Source organism: Quercus robur, chromosome 8, assembly GCF_932294415.1.
Source record: "Quercus robur chromosome 8, dhQueRobu3.1, whole genome shotgun sequence".
NCBI lineage: Eukaryota > Viridiplantae > Streptophyta > Magnoliopsida > Fagales > Fagaceae > Quercus > Quercus robur.
The window spans coordinates 66349807-66355806 of record NC_065541.1 but is presented as its reverse complement, the minus strand read 5'-3'; positions in this window follow the sequence as shown (position 1 = coordinate 66355806).

Below are 6000 nucleotides of genomic sequence, written 5' to 3'. Positions count from 1 at the left end.
TTAAGACTCGAGATGCTATAAATGAAATATGTTTCTAAGTCTTGCCTACTAACTAGATAGTTTGGTTTTTAAGGCCATTTGGCCATTTTCGCCCAGACACTCCATTTGATAAGTACGATTGTTTTATATTTTACCTATTCTATCTTCTTTTCTTTTCTTTTTTTGGTAAACGCCTATTCTATCTTCAAAACCAAATTATCTATTTTAATAGTACATTATTCTCTTTTTTTTTTTTTTTTTTGTCATGTAAATTTTTTTTTTTAAAAAGTGTATGTTAATTTTTTTTAAGGAATAACACCTCACGTATAGTACCTAAATTTTATCCTTTATATTTTTTTTTAAACATTAATTTTTTAAAAATATTTTTCTTTTATCATATACAACAATTATCACAGTTACTAAATGAAAAAAATAAAAAATTTATACAATTACTCCTTCACCCGCAAGATACATAAATAAATAAATAATAATAATAATAAACTAAATGAAAAATTAGCAGTATCAATATAAATTTACACAAATACTACTTATTATCACAATCATATATTTTTACACAATTTTACATGGACGAGTAATTTTTAAATTTAGTTGACTAAAATGTGATACTTTTTATGTTATACAAGAGCTTTAACACACGAATTCGGGTGTATTTGGATACTGCTTATTTTGTTGAAACTGAAAATTTATTACTGAAAGTATTATAGATAAAGGTAAAACTTAGTTAAAATAGTACAGTGAGACCATGAATAGTAACAAAAAGTGCAGTGAGACCCATAAATAGTAATAAAAATAAGTTAAATAGTAAAATAATTTTAATTTTTCATACCAATCCAAACACACACGAAATTAAACAAAGACACAGCCAAACCACAAAGCGAAAAGACTAGCCTAAACTATACATTCTTGGTCTCTAAAAAAAGAAAAAACCAAAAACCAAAAACACTGCATCCTAGGTTGCTACTGCATTCTTAGGAGTAGGGAGAAATTTGACATTGTATAGGTTAACGAATTTATTGCTAGTACAAAATCCATTTCAAGCTGGATTTGGGTGTAACCCCGAGTCAAGCAAGTTGCAACCCAGAACGAAAAATCTAAAGTTTAGTAACTAATTATACCCTCAACATATCTCTATCCTATGTTTTTAGCGGAAAAGTTTAGGACCCATTTGGTACATGTGTTTGAAAACTAAAAATTATTGTTTAAAAACATGTGTGGAAATACTTGTTGGTGAAAAAATGTGTGAAAATACGTATAATATTATTTAAAAACTAAAAATTGTTGTTTGAAAACACAAACCAAACACCCCCTTAAGAATTTAAATACCCTACTCATTGTAACTATCAAACTGTTAAATCTTACTTGGGCTTTAGTCAGGGAGAACTCATTGGTAACAAGGGCCCTTCCACTAATGACTAAACGACGCAAAGGGCCACCAAGCATGAAGCAACTAATCCTGGAACCAAAATTTAATGGTTTGGCCATCACCTATTGCCGTTTAGGTTCTAGAGTAGCATGTTTTTGCCAATAAGAATTGCACCCCAAGTATGGGATATGCCGCAAAGTTTTTTGGCAAATTTTTTAAAAAATAGAAAGACAATTATTACTGTGGAGCCGGAGAATTTGTGGTCCTGGCCCACTTTACATTAGGGCCTAAGACCCAAGCCGAGGAGACCTATCACCGAGGACGCATAATGAAAGCCCCAAAAAGGCCCAAGGATGTGGCCGAGAACGATCTCATGCTCAACATCCTATAGGACACCTAAAGAAAAAGGATGAGCTCAGTGCAGGGGCGGGACAAGTGAAAAAGCTGTCAATGTTGTGATAAAGAACTCTGTGTCTGACAGGTCCATGCTCTTGACCATGCTATTCAACATTTACGTCTATTTCCCAATCACTCTAGGTATGAGCTGATAGGACAAGTCTCCATCCCAGAAAGTGAAACTTACACGTGAACATTGAAAGAAAAGTAACTACTAGTATATAAGGGAAGAAGAACCAAGGGAGAAGGGGATTTCCCCCCCCCCCCAGGGGAATAAGTCCTAAAAGAGGGAGAATGGGAAGAACACTAAGCTCCTCGGCCGAAGTCCGAGGACAAAAACCCCACAAGTCACACCGAAATAAGGTTTTGTCAGCCACGCCAGGTCCACCCTCACATAAACTTCCACAAAAACCATGACCAGACCGCTGTCCAGTGACCAAAATCAAGCCTTTCAAGCCCACACTCTACAAATTATATTGTTCGGGCCCTTTACGTACGAGCCCAATGTCATTCTTGGGTCGTTAACAATCATGTCCCTACAATTGGCGCTGTTTGTGGGAAGGCTCGCGCGTTGGCACAGGTGGTGGCGGAGTCAAGCCTCTGTCAAACAAGGGTTTGCGAAAGCTCCTCCATTTCCAGCAACATGTTGTTGTTGTCCCGACATAAATTTCCGCTAGGGGCTACACCTCGCAGTGTCAATGGCACGGGCAGCTCTAGGGGCTTCCAACATCAAGCTAACGCCCCCCACCTTGGTCGAGGGGCCAATCCTTGAAAAAAAAAAATGATATAAAAGAAAAACTACAAGTTTTGGACAAACTTATGGGGAAACCAACTACTTAAAAGAAAAACTATAAGTTTTGGACAGAACCAAGGCCTTGTATGGTCTTCGGACTCAAGCCTATAGGGAAACCAACTACTTAAAAGAAAAACTACAAGTTTTGGACAGAACCAAGGCCTTGTATGGTCCTCAGACTTAAGCCTATGGGGAAACCAACTACTTAAAGGAAAAACTACAAGTTTTGGACAGAACCAAGGCCTTGTATGGTCATCGAACTCAAGCCTATGAGAAAACCAACTACTTAGAAGAAAAATACTGAGTTTTGGACACAACCCGGACGTTGTATGGTCCCAGGACTCTGTCCTATGGAGGGGTTACTCATTAATAATGGGGTTAATCCCTAGACCGAATGAAAGTCCCGATCTATCCTCGGATCCTCAGTACCAAGGGAACTAATGCGAATGTGTTGGGGCCCGGTACAACCATACCTCAGTCCTTGGATCAGAGGCTAGATGTTATCAAAAACACGGCCAAAGTTCCTCACTACTCGGCAACCCTCTCGAATGGTTTATTTTGGGTTTCTCATTCTCGGACGACTACCTCACGCGCATTACGGAGCACTCAGCTGTTATCTCGGTTAGTCTCATAAGTTTAATCTACTATGGGTTGGTATTATTATATTTGATAGTCTCAATAAGTTCAAATTAATAGCTTTTTGTTACAAGGTTTCCCGCCCCAAGCATCGTTAAATAAAAATACACATGAAATACATCCATTCACAAAGTAATTACTGTAGAGAAGAAAAATATTTAGAATAAAACAGAATCATCTTTTATTAAGACAAAGAACTAGTACAACGTACAACGTACAATGAAGGAGCTTAAGTAAGCCTATACTAAAAGTTAACTACATAAGCAAAGAGAAAATATACAAAGGAGAGGAGAAGAAGCAGAAGAAGAGCTGCAGAGAAGAAAGATGCAGCAGTTCCAAAATGTTGTCTAAGGAAATCATTTCTCAATACTTTTACATGCCCATAGCTCAGGCGGCAAAAGAACTTAACGTGGGATTAACACTTTTGAAGAAAAGGTGCAGGGAGCTGGGTATTCGTAGGTGGCCACACAGGAAGTTGATGAGCCTCCCTATTAGCAGCACTTGCGATAGAGCGGATGGTGCTGATGACGGAAAATCCCACTGCTGTCGCATCAAAAATCTGACGCGACCAGTACCTGTTTTGGATTTTCACTAAAGAGGCAGAGGAATCGCTCCCATCTTGTGAAAGCGGAGAGCAGTCTTAAGTCTCTGTCTTCCCTGCCCTGACCGCGCCATCCTAATACTCGGAGAGACCCAGTGCTTCTGGAGCGGGTATGGTTCCTTCACCCCCATTCGTGTCTCAAACATATTACTCTAAGGTTTGATTGCACTGGAGACGAAGACTAGGAGCACAACTAAAGGATTAAGAATTTGAAGGGGCCAAAGGGTTTTGTACGTAAAGGGAGTAACCTCCTATCCTGCTTCTTATATAGAGGGAAAGTTGGAGGCATTTAATCTACACAGGTTCCCAAGAAATGCTACAGACGAGACGGTTTTTGCTCAACTCCCAATGCCGTCTACAATCATAAGATTTGGATAGCCTCGTGAAGGGGACATATTAATGACGCGCCTCGAGCACTGAAACGTCGAGGACGCCACGTGAGTAAATCTAGGGGGATGTCTCATAATCCGACACCCTCCCATGCAAATGGAGAAACCCCGACATTAATGAAGTGCAGAGTTGGGCAAGCCATGGCTTAGGCCCGACATCACCAAAACTCTCCTCCCTAACCACGAGGTCGGGCAGTAGGATTTTGAGGGGCTATTATAGGGCCGGAGAATTTATGGTCCCGGCCCACTTTACATTAGGGCCCAAGACCCAAGCCGAGGAGACCTATTGCCGAAAACGCATAATAAAAGCCCCAAAAAGACCCAAGGATGTGGCCGAGAACGATTTCACGCTCAGCATCCCATAGGACACCAAAATAAAAATGACGAGCTCAGTGCAGGGGCAGGACAAGTGAAAAAGCTGCCAATGTTGTGATAAAGAACTCTGCGTTTGACAGGTCCATGCTCTTGACCATGCTATTCAACATTTACGTCTATTTCCCAACCACTCTAGGTATGGGCTGATAGGACAAGTCTCCATTCCAGAAAGTGAAACTTACACGTGGACATTGAAATAAAAGTAACTACTAGTATATAAGGGAAGTAGAACCAAGGGAGAAGGGGATTCCCCCCCCCCCCCCCCCGGGGAATAAGTCCTAAAAGAGGGAGAATGGGAAGAACACTAAGCTCCTCGGCCGGAGTCCGAGGACAAAAACCCCACAGGTCACACCGAAAGAAGGTTTTGTCAGCCACGCCAGGTCCACCCTCATATAAACTTCCACAAAAACCATGACCAGACCGCTGTCCAGTGACCAAAGTCAAGCCTTTCAAGCCCACACTCTACAAATTATATTGTTTGGGCCCTTTACGTACGAGCCTAATGTCATTCTTGGGTCGTTAATAATCGTGTCCTTACAATTACATTTACATAGTTTATACACATTTGCATGAATAATTTACAATATCGTATACTGTTAATACAAATATGTGTTATACACATTTATTTAATTTACAGTGTACGTAAAAAATGAATGTAAAAGCACAATTTTTCAAATCAATTTTTGAAAAAGACATTGTTGATTGTAATGTGCACTATGCAGCTTTATAAGGAGCTTAAATGACTAGGGAGTGTAATTTTAGACCAACTAAACTTGGTGTTGCCCCGCAAGAAGTCTCATTTAAGTTGGCCTTAATATGGAAAAAAAAAAAAAAAAAAAAAACCCTTATATATGTTTTACTTTTAAATTTTAATCATTCTTTAACGCCATAAACTTTCTTGCCTTTCAAAATTAAAATTAAAAATAAAATATAACAATAATGTATTCATAATAAAGTTATTTTTCATTCAATCTTAAATACTTCTAAATACCTTCTCAAAAAAAAAACAAAAAAAAAAAACTTCTAAATAGGTTTCTTAAAAAAAAAAATAATAATAAAAATAAAAAACTTCTAAATACGATTTGTGAATTTTCTCTGTACGAGACAAAACAAGGATCAGGCCTAATCCAAACAAAGATAGGCTGTTAAGCAAGCCCATTATAATTAATTTATAAAGACGGGTTATCAAGGTCAAACTTCTTGTCCTTAATGACTCTGCTTAGTGATTGTTAAAGAAAGGAAAGACTTTTCATGCAACAACTTAACAGAAGAATGATAAAAGGGAAAAGCAAAGATTCTTATTCAAGGTCTTCCTCAATTTGGCTGAGGATAGATGATTCTTTGGATTATACGCTTCTCAGCGGTACAACTCTCTCTCTCTCTCTCTCTCTCTCTTAGTGGAGTTTCCTTCCTTTTTATAGTAGTTGGGGTTTCATCCTAGCCCTTT